Source organism: Triticum dicoccoides, chromosome 3B, assembly GCF_002162155.2.
Source record: "Triticum dicoccoides isolate Atlit2015 ecotype Zavitan chromosome 3B, WEW_v2.0, whole genome shotgun sequence".
Classification (NCBI taxonomy): Eukaryota; Viridiplantae; Streptophyta; class Magnoliopsida; order Poales; family Poaceae; genus Triticum; species Triticum dicoccoides.
This window is the reverse complement of record NC_041385.1, coordinates 600,935,398-600,953,927: the sequence shown is the minus strand read 5'-3', so window position 1 is coordinate 600,953,927 and position 18,530 is coordinate 600,935,398. Positions and strand designations below refer to the sequence as shown.

At 41.8% G+C, this 18,530-nt stretch overlaps 1 long non-coding RNA gene and 1 pseudogene across 1 annotated transcript; both read left to right on the top strand.

Annotated features, from left to right (window-relative positions):
- Positions 1-5,850: 5,850 nt before the first annotated feature.
- Positions 5,851-7,878, top strand: LOC119277357. The gene is made up of 3 exons (XR_005137042.1): positions 5,851-6,208; positions 6,300-6,401; positions 7,257-7,878. It is a non-coding gene; the product is annotated as an uncharacterized LOC119277357 (long non-coding RNA).
- A 333-nt stretch (positions 7,879-8,211) lies between these two features.
- On the top strand, positions 8,212-17,785 carry LOC119277356 (annotated as a pseudogene).
- Positions 17,786-18,530: the final 745 nt, after the last annotated feature.

The following is an 18,530-nucleotide window of genomic DNA, read 5'->3' as shown; positions in this document are numbered from 1 at the left end:
TTGGGCAAGATGACTAAAACTCCGTTCTTCGGAACAATAGAACGAGCTACCGACTTGTTGGAAATAATACATACTGATGTATGCGGTCCAACGAGTGTTGATGCTCGTGGCGAGTATCGTTATTTTCTGACCTTCACAAATGATTTGAGCAGATATGAGTATATCTACTTAATGAAGCACAAGTCTGAAACATTTTGAAAAGTTCAAAGAATCTCAGAAGTGAAGTGGAGAATCATCATAGCAAGAAAATAAAGTTTCTACAATCTGATCGTAGAGGAGCATATTTGAGTTATGAGTTTGGCCTTCATTTAAAGACAATGTGGAATAGTTTCACAGCCGTGGAACACCATAGCGTAATGGTGTGTCCGAACATCATAACCGCACTTTATTGGATATGGTGCGATCTAGGATGTCTCTTACCGATTTACCACTATCGTTTTGGGGTTATGCATTAGAGACAGCTACATTCACGTTAAAAAGGACACCATCAAAATCCGTTAGACGACACCTTATGAACTGTGGTTTGGCAAGAAACCAAAGTTGTCGTTTCTTAAAGTTTGGGGCTGCGATGCTTATGTGAAAAAGTTTCAACCTGATAAGCTCGAACCCAAATCAGAGAAGTGCGTCTTCATAGAATACCCAAAGGAAACTGTTGGGTACACCTTCTATCACAGATCCAAAGGCAAGATATTCGTTGCTAAAAATGGATCCTTTCTAGAGAAGGAGTTTCTCTCAAAAGAAGTGAGTGGGAGTAAAGTAGAGCTTGATAAGGTAATTGTACCTTCTCCCAAATTGGAAAGTAGTTCATCACAGAAATCAGTTCCAGTGATTCCTACACCAATTAGTGAGGAAGCTAATGATGATAATCATGAAACTTAAGATTAAGTTACTACAGAACCTCGTAGGTCTTCCAAAGTACAGTCCGCACCAGAGTGGTACAGCAATCATTTTCTGGAAGTCATGTTACTAGACCATGATGAACCTACGAACTATGAGGAAGCGATGATGAGCCCAGATTCCGCGAAATGGCTTGAGGCCATGAAATCTGAGATGGGATCCATGTATGAGAACAAAGTGTAGACTTTGGTGGAGTTGCCCGATGATCGGCAAGCCATATTGTATAAATGGATCTTCAAGAGGAAGACAGACGCTGATAGTAGTGTTACTATCTACAAAGCTCGACTTGTCGCAAAAGGTTTTTCGACAAGTTCAAGGTGTTGAATACAATGAGATTTTCTCACTCGTATCGATGCTTAAGTCTGTCCGAATCATGTTAACATTCCTTAATGGATTTATTAAAGAAGAGTTGTATATGATGCAACCAGAAGGTTTTGTCAATCCTAAAGGTGCTAACAAAATGTGCAAGCTCCAGTGATCCATTTATGGACTGGTGCAAGCCTCTCGGAGTTGGAATAAACGCTTTGATAGTGTGATAAAAGCATATGTTTTTATATAGACTTTTGGAGAAGCCTGTATTTACAAGAAAGTGAGTGGGAGCTCTGTAGCATTTCTAATATTATATGTGGATGACATATTGTTGATTGGAAATGATATAGAATTTCTGGATAGCATAAAAGGATACTTGAATAAAAGTTTTTCAATGAAAGACCTCGGTGAAGTTGCTTACACATTGAGCATCAAAGATCTATAGAGATAGATCAAGACGCTTGATAAGGTTTTTTTTCAATGAGTACATACCTTGATAAGATTTTGAAGTAGTTCAAAATGAAATAGTCAAAGAAGGAGTTCTTGCCTGTGTTGCAAGGTGTGAAGTTGAGTAAGACTCAAATCCCAACCACGACAGAAAATAGAAAGAGAATGAAAGTCATTCCCTATGCCTCAGTCATAGGTTCTATAAAGTATGTTATGATGTGTACCAAACCTATTGTATACCTTGCTCTGAGTTTGGCAAGAGAGTACAATTTTGATCTAGGAGTAGATCACTCGACAACGGTCAAGAATATCCTTAGTGAGGACTAAGGAAATGTTTCTGGATTATGGAGGTGATAAAGAGTTCATCGTAAAGAGTTACATCGGTGCAAGCTTTTACACCAATCCAGATGACTCTAAGTCTCAATCTGGATACATATTGAAAGTGGGAGCAATTAGCTAGAGTAGCTCTGTGCAGAGCAATGTAGACATAGAATATTTGCAAAATACATACGGCTCTGAATATGACAGACCCGTTGACTAAACTTCTCTCACGAGCAAAACATGATCATACCTTAGTACTCTTTGGGTGTTAATCACATAGCGATGTGAACTAGATTATTGACTCTAGTAAACCCGTCGGGTGTTGGTCACATGATGATGTGAACTATGGGTGTTAATCACATACAGATGTGAATATTGGTGTTAAATCACATGGTGATGTGAACTAGATTATTGACTCTAGAGCAAGTGGGAGACTGAAGGAAATATGCCCTAGAGGCAATAGTAAAGTTATTATTTATTTCCTTATATCATGATAAATGTTTATTATTCATGCTAGAATTGTATTAACCGAAAACATAATACTTGTGTGAGTACATAGACAAACAGAGTGTCACTAGTATGCCTCTACTTGACTAGCCCATTGATCAAAGATGGTTATGTTTCCTAGCCATATACATGAGTTGTCATTTGATTAATGGGATCACATCATTAGGAGAACGATGTGATTGACTTGACCCATTTCGTTAGCTTAGCATTTGATCGTTTAGTATGTTGCTATTGCTTTCTTCATGACTTATACATGTTCCTATGACGATGAGATTATGCAACTCCCGTTTACCAGAGGAACATTTTGTGTGCTACCAAACGTCACAACGTAACTGGGTGATTATAAAGGTGCTCTACAGGTGTCTCCGAAGGTACTTGTTGAGTTGACATATTTGGAGATTAGGATTGGTCACTCCGATTGTCGGAGAGGTATCTCTGGGCCCTCTCGGTAATGCACATCACTATAAGCCTTGCAAGCAATGTATCTAATGAGTTAGTTACGGGATGGCGCATTACGTAACGAGTAAAGAGACTTGCCGGTAACGAGATTGAACTAGGTATTGAGATACCGACGATCGAATCTCGGGCAAGTAACATACCGATGACAAAGGGAACAATGTATGTTGTTATGCGGTTTGACCGATAAAGATCTTCGTAGAATATGTAGGAGCCAATATGAGCATCCAGGTTCCGCTATTGGTTATTGACCAGAGACGTGTCTCGGTCATGTCTACATAGTTCTCGAACCCGTAGGGTCCGCACGCTTAAAGTTAGATGATAGTTATATTATGAGTTTATGTGTTTTGATGTACCGAAGGTTGTTCGGAGTCCCGTATGTGATCACGGACATGACGAGGAGTCTCGAAATGGTCGAGACATGAAGATCGATATATTGGACGACTATATTTGAACACCGGAAAGGTTCCGGGTGAGATTGGGACAATACTGGAGCTCTGGGAGGTTATCGGAACCCCCGGTAGGTATATGGGCCTTAATGGGCCTTGGTGAAAATGAGGGGAAAGGAGCATGGGAGGGGCGCGCCCCCCAAGCCCAATCCGAATTGGGAGGGGGCCCGGGCCCCCCTTTCCTTCCTCCCTCCTTCCTCTTCCTTCCCTCTCCCTCTCCAAATAGGAAAGGGAGGAGTCCTACTCCCGGTGGTAGTAGGACTCCCCCCCCTTGGGCGCGCCTCTCCCCTTGGCCGGCCACCTCCTCCACTCCTTTATATACAGGGGAGGGGGCACCCCATAGACACAACAATTGACCCATTGGATCTCTTAGCCATGTGCGGTGCCCCCCTCCACGATAATCCACCTCGATAATATTGTAGCGGTGCTTAGGCGAAGCCCTGCGTCGGTAGAACATCATCATCGTCACCACGCCGTCGTGCTGACGAAACTCTCTCTCAAAGCTCGGCTGGATCGGAGTTCGAGGGACGTCATCGAGTTGAACGTGTGCAGATCTCGCAGGTGTTGTGAGTTCAGTACTTGATCGGTCGGATTGTGAAGACGTACGACTACATCAACCGTCTTGAGCTAACGCTTCCGCTTTCGGTCTACGAGGGTACGTGGACACACTCCCCCTCTTGTTGCTATGCGTCACCATGATCTTGCGTGTGCGTATGAAATTTTTGAAATTACTACGTTTCCCAACACTATGGTTAGGAAACATAACCATCTTTGATTAACGATCTAGTCAAGTAGAGGCATACTAGGGACTATAAGTTTTGTCTATGTATTCAAACATGTACTAAGTTTCCGGTTAATACAATTCTAGCATGAATAATAAATATTTATCATGAATTAAGGAAATAAACAATAACTTTATTATTGCCTCTAGGGCATATTTCCTTCACTTAATACACTAGATGCATGCTGGATAGCGGTCGATGTGTGGAGTAATAGAAGTAGATGCAGGCAAGAGTCGGTCTACTAATCTTGGACGTGGTGCCTATATAATGATCATTGCCTGAATATCGTCATAATTATTTGAAGTTTTATCAATTGCCCAACAGTAATTTGTTTACCCATCATATGCTATTTTTCTCGAGAGAAGCTAGTAGTGAAATCTACGGCCCCCGGGTCTATTTTGTCATTATATACTTTCAGATCTATATTGCTATTTGCCTTTTTATTTATTTGCATATTTTATTTTCAGATCTATATTATCAAAAACCCAAAAATACCTCGCTCAATTTTATTTGCCGTTATTTGCATTTATCCAATCTACTATAATTTTATCTATCTTTTTACCCGGGAGGGATTGACAATCCCTCTTACACGTAGGGTTGCAAGTATTTGTTCTTTGTGTACAGGTACCATTTACATAGTGTTGCGTGGTTCTCCTACTGGTTTGATAACTTGGTCTCATCACTGAGGGAAATATCTATCGTAGTTGTGCTGCATCATCCCTTCCTCTTTGCGGAAATACCAACGTAGTTCAAGCCGCATCACGGCACGGCACCACCCGCTGCCGAGGTCGTCCGTGGCGGCACAAAAAGGCCGCGCGCGATGCCGGTGCTTGGAGGAGCACCGGCGGAGGCGAAGCCAAAGCTCCGCGCGCTAGGGTTTGCGGCGGCGGCGGCGGCGGAGGGGTGAGGGGGATGTCGGCGCATTCTTCCATCGTGCAAATTCGCCGGGGCCGGCGCGGGCAGAGCGAAAGCGGCGCGGCAGAGAGGGTGCGGTGCGGGCGCTCGAGTGTGCAGCGCGCGGGAGCGGGCGTAACAAATAAATGGCGCACGATGACATTTGGGAGCTCGCGCTGAACTCTTTATGTCGCGCGCGCGGTTATTGCGCCTCCGCTGTAGCTCCGGACAGTTGCGCGCACGCTAAAAACCCAAAATTTCCAACGCGGCACTTATATAGCGTGGTTGTTGGAGATGCTCTAAGTTTCAGTAACCTCCGCCCAATTTTCCTGCATAGGACGACTTCATATTACCATAGAAATATTATCTTAGAAGCCATGTTTCACATATTGTCACTGCTTATTATCTGGAACAAATTTCACCACTGTATGAATCTGAGATGTACGAACGTTGTTCAATTTCAAGAAAAGAAAATACCACATCGAAACTATTTCCAGATGTTCGTGTAGTAAACCTTTAGTTACCTCTGTACAAAATGCCTTCCAGTTGATTATAGGATTGGGCACTTCAAATGGGGGTGAGGAGGATGTCGGAGGCTACTGCAGGTTCTCCGGTTGGCCGATGCTACTCCGACAACTGATTCAGCCGTAGGGTGACCTGGCGAAGCACGAAACATAGAAGAGAGATGGGGAGCTCGAGCCCCTAAGGCCTCGTTTGGATGCTGGGTATCCCCCCGGGATCCCTGCCTGTTCCCCGGGCCAGGAAACCACGAGCCAATTCAGCCCGGGGTGATCCACCGGCGCATTAGCCCCGCCCATTCCGCGACTTTTCCCCGGGAGGGCCTTCCACGTCTGCAGTGGTCGGGGAGGAAACCCTCGCTCGCTCGATCTCCCGAACGAGAGGCGGCGGCGGCGGCAAGATCCACGAACGATGCACCACCACGCTTTGCCCTCCTCTGTCCAACGCTCCGCCGGGCAACACGCACCACCGCCCTACACCTCCACGCCCCGCTCCTCCGGCGGGGGCGACGGCGACTGCGACCGGGGGCATCATCCTCCCCCTTCCCGGATCTCGTCTCTGCCTCAAAGCTTCAGTCACTTCCGGCGAAGACGACGGCCAGAGGTCATCCTCCTCTTTCTCACCAAGGTTATCCCCTGCTCCTCCTCTTCCACTCACCATTTTTCTTCGCCATGGTGATTTCTTTTTCTGCTACACAAACTGACGAGCGCCTGTACAGATAGACGGACCTCCTCTCCTGTCTGAGATTTGTACCCAAGTGAGCAGCTGTACTGAAGAGCATCGAATGCTTTGAAGTGCTCTATCTATCCTGACATCACAAGTGAGCACAGCCACCTTTACCTCCCTGTGATGCTAATCTATATGCACAATGTTCTAGTATATTGTGAAGAGGGCAAATTTGTTTGTAGGTGGGTTCATTCAAGGAGGTAGGATTGATGCAAAATTGTAGTTGAATGACACATGAGATGAACTATATCATAGAAAGCTCGGTGGTTACTATGGTTGTAGGTGGGATGGGTCTGCTGCTGTTTTGGTTTGGCGTGGGTAGCTGAACTTGTTCAGGTGGAAGAAGATGTTGCTTGCTGGGTTAAGATCGTTGATGGCAATATATAAAACACTAGTTCAATTTTTTTTGGCAATGAAAAACTAGTTGAGTTGAGCGTGTTTGTTTTTTTGGTACCCATTGTGTACTAGTTGAGTGAAGGTTGCGTGTTTAGACTATATATGCAAGTCTGATGGATACTGCTTTTGTTGCTCCTGTTGGTCCCTAATCTCTAGTTGCTGCTGTTGCGGGCAAAAATGTTCGTCTGCTCCTTGATGGATATGATGTGATGCCATTCTTTGGTTGATGAAGACTACACTTGTTTTATCGATTTGTCGCTGTGGCTAGCTGGCCGGAGTTCACATCTCTTTGACTGACTGACTACAGTCGATTTGTCGCTCTGTCGATTTGAGGTGTTACTACCTTGTATTGTTTGAGGTGTTACTACTGAGTCCAGTCGCATACTTGTTGTAGTTTTGTTTGTTCGTTCATTTCAACCTGCGCTACCTACTGCCAAAATTTGATTGATCCTCCTGACTGATCATTGTTTTCTAGTAGGTATTGATTTGTGGGTCTACTCTATTTAGTTATCTATATGTATCTATTCATTATTTTATCGTGTTTCAAATGCAGGTGCTCTGACATTAGAAGTTGGCTTTATCCGAAGACTTTGTGTTCAATTGCTTGGTGCCTTTTGATTCGTCGATCATTGAGAAGTTTTCACTCGGAGCAAGAAAGGTATGTGACGCAGTCATCCCTTTGACATGGCCACTGAGCAAGCTTAAATTATGCAAAACTACTGCTCTTGTGATGTTGTTTTTCTCTGCCTAGTATTGAAAGTTGTCTTATTTTAGTATATGAGAAAACTGATGCTCTTAATTATGTACTTAGATGTTACAATAGAAATGGTATTATCTTTGTATTCACTCCTGAGCTTCCTAGGCTCCTAGATATTGGTTCTTTGCAGCCATAATAGAGATGGTATTATTATTGCTTTATTTATAATTATTATCGTTGTATTAATTTTGTTTTCATTGGGTATAATAGTGATGGATTCTAGGAGAAATAAAATTATTAAGATTATCTCGCAAGAACAAGAAGAAGAGGATGAACTATTTTTCTTTTTGGTTCCCGCTTTATATGCTTCCCTTTATGAGGAAAAGCATCCAGTTCACACATCATCTTTATCCGGAGCTGCAAAGGTTAAGGAAATATTAGAAGGCCACGAGAGTTAGTCTAGGGTTGAGTTTCGGATGGAACCTGAGATTTTCAAGTCTATCGTGGATTACCTTAGAAGAGAGAATCTATTGAAGGGCACATCGCGTGTTGCTGTCGAGGAGCAGTTGGCAATGTTCATGTACATGATTTCGCACAATGCTAGTAATCAAGATCTACAAAAATACTTCCAACACAGCGCAGAAACAATTCATAGGAAGATAAACAGGATTTTTGACTTAATTCCAACTCTAGCCCAAAGATTTATAAAGATTCCAAGTTCACTCCAGCCCCACCCGAAGATTGTTTCGAACAACCGCTATTGGCCTTATTTCCAGGTGAACCACTACACACACATCTCCATATCAACTTGAGATGTTACCTCCTTTCTAGTATATACCGAACTTGAAAGAACTGCACAAACAGAAAGAATCAGTGCAGCAGCAATTCTGAAAGTGAAAACACACATTTTATATAGAATGGGCCCACTTCTAGAATGGGCCCACTTCTAGAATATTCTAACACACATTAACTTCAGAATGGGCCCACTTCTAGAATATTCTCTCACATGTATTGCAAATACATGTTTAGGAAACACTTATAATCAGTACTCCATCAATTGCCATTGATTCTTTTAAATCTCACGGTGAAGATACCGCTTAAAAAAACGTAGAACCGCCCGACAGGCCGCGTAACCCATCCCTAATTTCTCGCATGAATCCCTTCTCTCACGTCTCACCTGGCACGCAATGCCCCTCAGCTCACAGTCAACCGCATCACCCCTCCATCTTCGAATGTGCATCGCCCCCGAGCTCGCCGCACATCGTCACCTCCTCGTCGACCACCACAACTACCCCGTTGTCCAGATCAGTTACTTTGTTCCTCCCCACACCATCTTACCCGGGGGCAACGCAGGTGCGCCATCCCTCCATTTGGAGCCGGCTGCGAGGAGCTCGAGCCCGAAATAGCAGCTGCGGCTTCTGGGCCATTTCTGTGTGGAGCCGGCCCAGGAAAAGGCCCTTTGGCGCGGCTCCGGCTTCTACAACACCCCCACCATCCTCCCCTAAAAAAAACACCCGTAGTTCCCCTCCGCCGCCGCGGCCCTGCCCCATTCCTCGTGGCCTCCTGCTCCTCTACGCCGCCTACCGCCAGGTTCTGCCCGCCCCCTCCCGGCCCACCCCTCCGCGGCCTACCTGCAGCACGTTCTCGCATGGAGAAGGCACAAGGGGCACCACCACCGGCGCCGCGGCAGTCCAGTTCCACCACCGCTGGTAGGTCCTCTGCCAAATTGCCAATACACCGACGAACTGGTGATCTTATATGCTTTTGATTCTATACTTTGGTTGATCTCAGTAATCACAAGGCGTCAAGGCCTATGCTCATTTAGGCCATGTAGCAGACAGCAATGCCCCTACAGGATTAGGATTTAGGAAGGCAAAAAAATGTCAGGATTATAGTCTAAAAAACCATGAAGAAACTTATGCAGCAGATGAGTATTGATTAGTACCATTCCATGAATAAAGGGCACAAGGCCATCCTTCCATTATCCTTGTCCCATTTTGTAAAGTAAGTTACGTGGCCACTACCGTTGAGAAGAAAACATAGATATGCCCCTTACGAAACTCTATGCTAGCTCCTGTGTTTTGTAGTATTGCGCTAAATTCTTTCCATCAACTGTTTGGATAACAATGTCCTAAGCAATCTGGATAAAAGTTAGCTGGAATGAACATGTGTAACTAAATCTGAATGCATATATACTTTGAGGAGTTCAATCCATATAGCTGCATTGTTGCTATTTAATTTTTAAATTCTCAGCCATATGGAAATTGATACTTCTTTTCAGGTCTCTGTGCTGATATCAGAATAACAGTTACAAAGACCTGAAAATTTAATCATACAGTAAATATGCGACCAGCATGCAGTTCTAATTTCAATTTGCTAGAGATTATTAGTTTTAGTTTGCAAGAAATATACTTATATGGGTTTTGCAAAATTCTTTCCAAGCTTATGGGGCCGTGAATCTCATGGACGAGGGCCTCGCCGCTTCCGGACCCGGCCCATCCGTCGCTAAGCGGGCTCGGTTTATGGGGCCGCACGCATCCAGTAGCTCAGGCGCTGACCCTGAGATGGAGATCCGAGCACTAGTCTCGATGGCCAGCGGACTCTACCCGTTGGCACGGGCGGAGGCACTCAGCGGCCTCTCTGCGGTCCTCAAGAAGGTGAATGCCGGCGGCGGGGTTGTGGAGTGCTGCTACGCTTGCGCGGAGAAATTGCTGAGGGACGAGGACGAGGGTATTAGGTTGGCCGCTGTGCGATTGGTGAGAATTTGTCATTTATGGGTACTTATGTTTTCTTTTGTGCTACTGTATGCTTGAGAGTTACATATGAGGAATTGAGGAGATCTCCTGTCTTTGGTGGATAGGTTGGCCTTTGTGCGGAGAAGTTTGCCATGAGAGAGGAGTTGAGTGGTGATGGTGACCAAATGGACCGGGTTTTCCTACAGGTATGGTTTGCACTTCGCGCTGGATTTGGTGTTCATGAATGGTAGGATCAACTAGCTGAGTGTGGGCCTAATGTTAATGTGATACCGACATTTTTATTTAGCCTAATACTTCTGTTTCTATATGTCAATTCCAGGCTACTAAAGTTTGGAATGAATAGTTATACGACATGCCCATAACTGATACTGGGAGCGATGTTTTTGTTTTTTACTTAAAAGACCTGTATTTTTGGCAATTTACCTTTATGTTCTTATCACCAGAAATCCTTTTGTCAAGCTGAAAGTACTCGTGGCAAATGAGATTTACTACTGAAACATGCAGTTTGTGATGCACACAATAAGAAAGATGCATCTAATCATGCTTATGCATTTAATATTTGTAACTTGCAAGTTTTACTCCACTTACCACTGTAATGATAACTGCTTTGTTTCCCCTCTGGACTTCTCTATTCAGCTTAGCTCCATGGCTAGGGACATGTGTCCAGAAGTAAGAATTGAAGCATTCAACGCACTTGCCAAAATGCAGAGAGTATCTGAAGGTGTTTTGCTTCAGTCGCTGTCTAAGAAGATCATAAAAACTGACACTGGGAGTGCCTCTAGCATCAAAGGGAAAAAACTACCACCTAAATTATCATTCCCCTGTGCTGCTGGCATATTTGCGCATGGGGTTGAAGATGAATTCTATCAGGTCCAGTCATTCTCTTATACCACATAATTCCCCTTAACGCCCCGTGTCTTTTGTTTATTGTTCTATATGTTCTCCCTACAGGTCCGAGCAGTTGCATGTAAAACTCTGGGAGCTCTTGCGAAGCTTTCAAACCAATATGCACAGAAGGCCTTGGACTTGTTGATGGACATGATGAATGATGATACAGAAGCAGTTAGACTGCAAACTTTGCAGACACTGTTTGATATGGCAACATATGGATGTTTGAGCATGCAGGAGAAGCACATGCACATGGTACTAATTATCAATATAATGTATCTCGTGTAAGCTAGATGCATGAATTGGTTCTTTATTTGTAGTTAACTGCGCTAGATGCTAAATTTGGTAATCTTATGCCTCCTGTTGCTTTTGCAGTTCCTCGGCATATTGATGGATGCCAATGTCGTAGTTCGAAATGCAGCACGCAAAATCCTAGGGTCAGTGAATCAGCCTAAACTTCAAATGTTTAAATCTGCACTTGATGGTCTCATTGCAGGTCTGGAGAAAAATCCGGAGGTATGTTAGTGCAGAACAATCACCATGCTTCACAATTATCTCTCCCTTGCTATTCTGATCTTTGCTTGAACATTTTCTAGATGAATTATTCATGTAGTCAATGTAACACAAAGCCTCAATTATCCTGCTAAATGTTAATTTGAGTTTCATTCAGTGTATAGAATATTGCTTACTCTATAATTATTTGAGGCTTTGAGCCTATGACTTCAATTTTGTGGTAACTGACTCTTTTCTTCTATGTTGCGACTGTATTTATTATATGCAGGATCAAGATATATATGGCGTTCTGTTTTCCATTGGCAAGAATCATGGGAGCTTTTCAGCCAATATAGCCAAACATTTAGCCAAAGAGGTGTTTCTCCATTGCTTACTTCCAATTTTATCTACATGCTAATGTTCTATATAAAATGTGTGTTTTCACTTTCAGAATTGCTGCTGCACTGATTCTTTCTGTTTGCGCAGTTCTTTCAAGTTCGGTATATACTAGAAAGGAGGTACCATCTCAAGTTCGGTAGTGTGTACCCATGTTCTTATTTTCTGTCAATCGTATGGAATCTGAGAATATTCCAAGCTATTAACCTTAAATAATAACAATGAATGCATCTATATTTGCAGGCTGCTAAGTAATTTGTAACGATGAAGTCTACACAACCCCAACTGTAGATTTCTTTTTTAGCCAAGTAATACTTTAAGGATGTGTTGCATATTTACAGTTTGATTTAGGACAACTGAATCTGGAAGGCAAAGAGCATATTTAATTTATATATATATTTAGAAGATCATATTAATATACATTATCCTCGTGAGCCAAATGTTTGAAGCCCTGTGTAATACCTATCCTATAAGATACACCTGATTATGTGGGCTTCGCACTGATGTGAACATCAAAGTTTGGTTGCTTGATAGTGCATGGGATCGGCCACTCGATGATGCCCAAACCTGTCACAAAAGATGATACCTCCTGTTGAAGTATACCTGGTTCGCCCAACCTTCTCAATTAGTTCGGACTTTTGGGTGAACCATCTGGTGCGTGAAACGTCACCCCTCCAGCTGAGATGGCAACAATAAACAAAGTGCAAGTCAATAAAACAAAAAGGAGAAAAATCTATAACATTGTTTGGCGAGTACAAATTTGAGTTACTGCAGGTTTTTATAGACCGGAAAATATATAATGTCATTACAGTTGTTTGCTGATATCTAACACTTGTCTACAACATTTAGAGACTACACATAGTTTATCATAAGTTCTTACCATTTGTTTTTCTAGGTTTCGTGAGGGAAAGAAATATACTACCTCATTTGAGAATGTATTCCCATTTTTTGACTTTGTGCTATCAATGTAAGACTAAAACCACAGTTTGAGACCACAATACGGTACATGTTTTTTCCAAAATTTGGATTTTGAGAATACCCAAGGCACGGCTTGACGCACTCTGTCAGATTATTTGTGGCCGCGTTGCCATGTGATCACTGTTAGCAGATTGTTTGAACGGTCCTGGTAGCTCATTTATTTTGTAAAATAGAGATCATAATATACAGTATAGCAGGCATCACACCAGCTGAGATTCCTTTCTTTAGATGATAAAATTTCATTGGAGCTGAGACTTGAGTTCTACAACGAGAGGGGCTTACAGTTTAGCATGGAAACAACTACAAAAATTCCAAGAATAGTAGAATACATCAGATCAAAGCCTTAGGCTTCCTCCCCTCAAAGGCCCCCTTGCTGTCAAAGAGACATTGTCTTTCAGCATTCAGAAGGTTGATATTTGATACTGTTGCAGCGAGCAGCATAGTTCCTCTTGTTTGACTTCCCTTAAAACCTTCCTCAAGAGTGCACCAGAGTGTTCCATTTCTCCAACACTGTATCTTCTTTATTTGGGTTGTCGTCTTTTTCCAAATATCTCTTTAGCTGCGCCGAGCATGGGCTGACCCGCCGCTTTTTACAGTTTTACATCAAGGCCAAGTAACAAAAATTTGCGAGGATATGGTCACGTACTAAGTATAAGCCATGATGGTAACTCATTTTATAGGTCTTCTGTATCTCTACCAACTGGATGAGAAAAAGTAATAGTTGTAGGAACGTGAATAGCCAAGTCTATCACAAAGGTTGCACATAACATATCTATTACATAGGTTGCACGCTACATCCAGCTACTGATCGAGAGAGAGAAAACCAGTATTTTCGAATTAAAATATTAGAAGATAATGATAATGTCAATATAGTCAAACATTGGAAAAATAATCCCTTGAAGATTGGCTGCAGTAACTGCAGAAGATATGGAATTATTTTCATCTTTGGTAATTAGATTCTTTCTGTTCCATCTTATACTATCTTAGTAGACCAGATCTTGTCCATTCAAACACATGGTTATATTTCATAGGGAGACATATATGTTATATAGACACAACTTCTATACAGAGTCACGTATCTATCAAGGAAGAAGGAAAAAAGAAAACCAAGAGTAAACAAGCAGGATATGAACCAAGAACTTTTGAGATTTAAATAATAACGACCAAACCATATGTATTTATAGACGCAAGTATAATGATAACATTTTAATTGTAGGTATTAATGAAGTTATGATAACATCGCAATGGAACTAGTTTGCACAGACACATCTTCTAATCAAGGAGTCATGTTGTTTTTGACCTACATGCTACATTAAAGTAAGCAGATTATGCCTCATTTTCACATTAGCATGGAAATCAATTCATGTACATTTATTTAGCTTCAGAGGCACCAATGGCATTGCAATCTGCAGGATTATTTCTACGAAGAAATAAATGTTAAAACCATTGTTTGCATCAAAAGGAAACTTCCATTTTGATGGCTAATTATTACTCTGCGAACAATCCATCATGTTTTCATCTAAGTATCAAAGTGGCTTGCATTTCTAACCTACCCCTCCCAGTCTCTCCTTTCACTCCCTTCTTCTTGACTTCTTCCACGTGACCGGTGGCGCAGCGTCACAGCAGGGTGGGGGTGATATCAAGTGTGGACATGCAGATTTCTCTGTGGAGTACAAATATCATAAACCGGACACAAGGTGTGTGAAAAGAGTATCTATGCATATCTTAATATACTATAAGAATGGAGCATTGGTAAAAAAATCAAATAAATTACTGTAACTTGCTTGATATGGGCAATCTAACTCAGTAAGCAAATTTTGCAAAATTCCACGAAGTTCAACCAAGATGGGTACCTAGTAGTTTCACAGAAAAATGAGAAATAGTTCTATCAGAACAGAAGTTGCATATGTATGCCACGTAATCACTGAGTTTGTAGGGAAACTCCTTTGAAAAGTCAAAATCACCAATAGAGCATCATCTATAAATGGTAATCTGTTAGTAGGGTGATAATGATAGTGTCTGACTCCACAGCAGATAGATACACTCCAGATGATCTCCTCTTTGTAGCCAAATCAGTAAGAGCAACAAATAGAATATCCATTCTTCCATATGCTAGCATGCTTTTGTAATTAAGACCATAGATCACAAAACCATATCTATTATGCAATAAAAGCCTAAAACAGAGCCTACTTGTAAGGAGAAACACACCGCTGCTTGCTCATAGCCTCATACACCTTTTGCACATCATAATGGTTTGTCTGTCTAGATATCACATTGCCTACAATATATTAAAACAATAGGCAGGGTTGTCAGTGAGGAACATGCCTACATTATTCTGTGCTCAAACTGCCCCAAATCAATGTGAAGTGCGAGCCAAATCAGATGAACAGAGGATGCATCACAACACTACTAATTTAGGGATCTTACTGATTCAAAGAAATGCTGACAGCAGTTTGCAGATTAACATGATATGTCTTTCTCAACTGCATTATCATTGAATAATTTCTGGCACTAATTTCCTTTCTCTTTAGGGGTATTATGACCTGAGATGGTGTGTTCAGTATGTGATGTACAGTCTCACTTCTCTTTAGATCCAATAGCAAAAAAGAACACCTAGCAGCATGCCATGCACACACACTTGGTTTGCAAATAACTTTTAACATATTAAAATCAGCTTTATTTAAGTTCCAGCTTATCCTCCTTAGGCCCAACTGTTTGAGGAACGAGCATAAGCAAACAATGTGGTGAAAAGAATTTGAATAGTAATTCCACTGACCAACCATATTTTCTCACTTTAGCTTTTTGTTTTTCTTAACATACAAGGACTTCGGACTTGTTTTTATGCGTAGGTAGAGTTATATCTTCATTTGCTACATTGAGTATAGTAACATTTCTTTTGGATTTTTTATGAAGTTTTGTTATATCCCTTAATGCTATATTATCTATGACATAGATCAATATGGCATCTGATGGAGAGCTGATCTTGGATAAACCTAGAATCAAAGCATTGTTAATGGTTTCTGTCTCGGCTGCTTATGATGATAAAGACAAAAAACTGGATATACCCGCAGTTATATTTTCACATGCAATTCCCCTGTTTGGGATGATCTCGTGTGCACTAGCCGAAGATGAACAGGATTCATGCAGTTTTGGGAAAAGAAGTTAGTGTCTGCAGAAGGTGGAGATTATGAATGTTTCAGTGTTGAAACTCTGGGAGGAACTCATGCACAGGTAGAAACGACTGGAAAAACAACCAAGTACTTAGATGAAGTCGTGATAATGCAATCGACAAGGCTCATATTAGAAACAGTTAAAGGAGCCTGGGCTGTGATAAAGCCGTGCAGTATAGGAGAAGTTCAAAGTACTTTGAGGTATGACTTACTATATTCCGTTCTTTCCCATGCAACCAATCTTTCATGCTATTGTTTGTGATTACTTCAACTTCTTTTGATTGTCTTTATTGTAGAACATGCAAAGAAGAGGTCAATAGCTTAGCTGTAAATTCTTCTGGATCAACTGGTGCGGTGTTGAGCTTTGTATGCGACTATCTTGATGCAGTACAGCTCATTGTTGAAATATGGTGGTTCATTCAGTTGGATGATTCTCATGCTTTTGGCCCCACATCACTTGATATTTTGCTTGAGAAGTTGGATACATCTGTGAGAAGGATGAAATGTTGTTATGCTGGATTGAATAGAGAACTGGAGGTTCAAGTCTTGGAGTTTGCTTTGTTAGCTATTTTATGTAGACTGTCCGAGTTTGGAACATGTTCAAAATTAGTGCTAGATAAGTTGCATTGGATAATTAATCACATTGATGGTCTGTGTGCCGATGGATCCTATGAGCTTTCCGACTTCAGCAAAGAAGTTAAGAAAGTGTTTGATGGTAACTTTATCGACGGCACTCCTATTGTCAACATTTGCACCTTTCTTGAAATCTTTGATCTAAAACCAGCAAGAGATTTTGAAATGCTTAATGCTACAACTGCTGTGCTGCAAGTCCGGGATATAGATTCTGAAAATCCGTTATCATATGTTTATGGATTACCCGTGGGCGTGACCTTTGACATGTCTCTGTGCAATACCTCTAGTCATGATAGAATATGGCTCCGCATGGTTGCTGGTCAGTCCGTCCAACATGTCTTCTTAGACTTGTCTTGTTTTGAGGGCAATGATAAGATGAAGAGCTGCTCCAGAGTCATTCCTTTCTATGCTACCCCAATGGCATGTTCATTTGTTCTGAGGGCATGCTTGATAATTGAATGCCCATTTGGAAGTATCGGCACTCACCAGGAAGGACATGGAGGACCAAGAGATTGTGTAGTCCAACTATGTGATGAATTGGATGTCTACTTTGTTAGTGCTGATACCGAGCAAAGGCAATGGTTGAAATGGTAGTGGTCATGTGCACCAAGTTCTTCAGCATGCCCCCTTTGATCGACTGCACCATTGTGTTCTAACATCAACCGGGATCAAGTAATATGCGAAAGCAGTTAATATACCAGTAGTGACTAATGAGGAGTTTCATATGATTAGTTGTGTCACCGTAGTATCAGATCAAACTCTGATTAGTTGTTTTCTTTAAGAATGGAGCCTTTTCTATGGCATGTGACCAGAAGAAATGTTATCTCATAGCCGATATAGTACTAGCAAGAACTCTGGGTAAAGAATTCGGCTGCGCTGATATTTGGTAGCGGTAAGCAAGAACAAAGCAGCTAGCCGACCACTAAGATGTGTTGCTGTTGCTAGGGTATGTTTACTTCGCGCCGTATGTATATGTAAAGGGTCGGCATATGACTGAAGAATTGAAAATCCTGTGAATTTTATGAGGCTGCTGAATTAGAGGCTGCGGAGGCCAATGTTCCTTGTGCATGTATGATTTGTGTGTCCAATGTGTGTTCTGCACTTCTGCGCCTGGGACAGGTTCCCCGTTAGTGTAACTTTGGACTTACCATACGCTGTGCCGCATGACAGCGGCTTGTTTGTTGTGTGTTTACGTTTGTCGAAAGTATCGCTGGTGTCTGTTTCTTGCTTTCGCTGTGGCTTCTTTTCTTCTTATACAAAATACTCCATCCCTTTCGGTTTATGGGCTCAAATCTCAAATCTCATCAACCAAGGCATTTTGTGAGTGGAGGAATGTATCTCGTACTTTACAAAACTACTCCAATTAAACTCATGTATTAATTTGGATTAAATACAGTGCATGCATGCTTGGTCACTAGATGAGTAGGAACATTACATGCATATGTGTGTTTTTTTTTAATTCTTGCATGCAAAGATTTAATGTGCATTGAAAACTAAAAATGAGATAGAGATGAGCCCTCTAAATTGAAAAAACAAAAGTTGAGATAAGCCTTATAAACCGAAAATGAGGGAGTACATGCCCAGCAACTGCACTCGCGATCTTGTATAACCAGCCTTCATCTACAAACCATGTTGATTCGTTCATTTCCCTGAATCCTTAGTTGATTTTTTTTTTTTGTTATTGCCTTAAAGAAAGTTGATTTGTGAAAATGTCCATGCGGACGATCGACGACAAGGGTGAAAAATATCCAAGACAAAGCTAAGAACCATGCACAAAAGTTTAGTAGGATAGGATGAACTAATTTTTTTTTGATTCC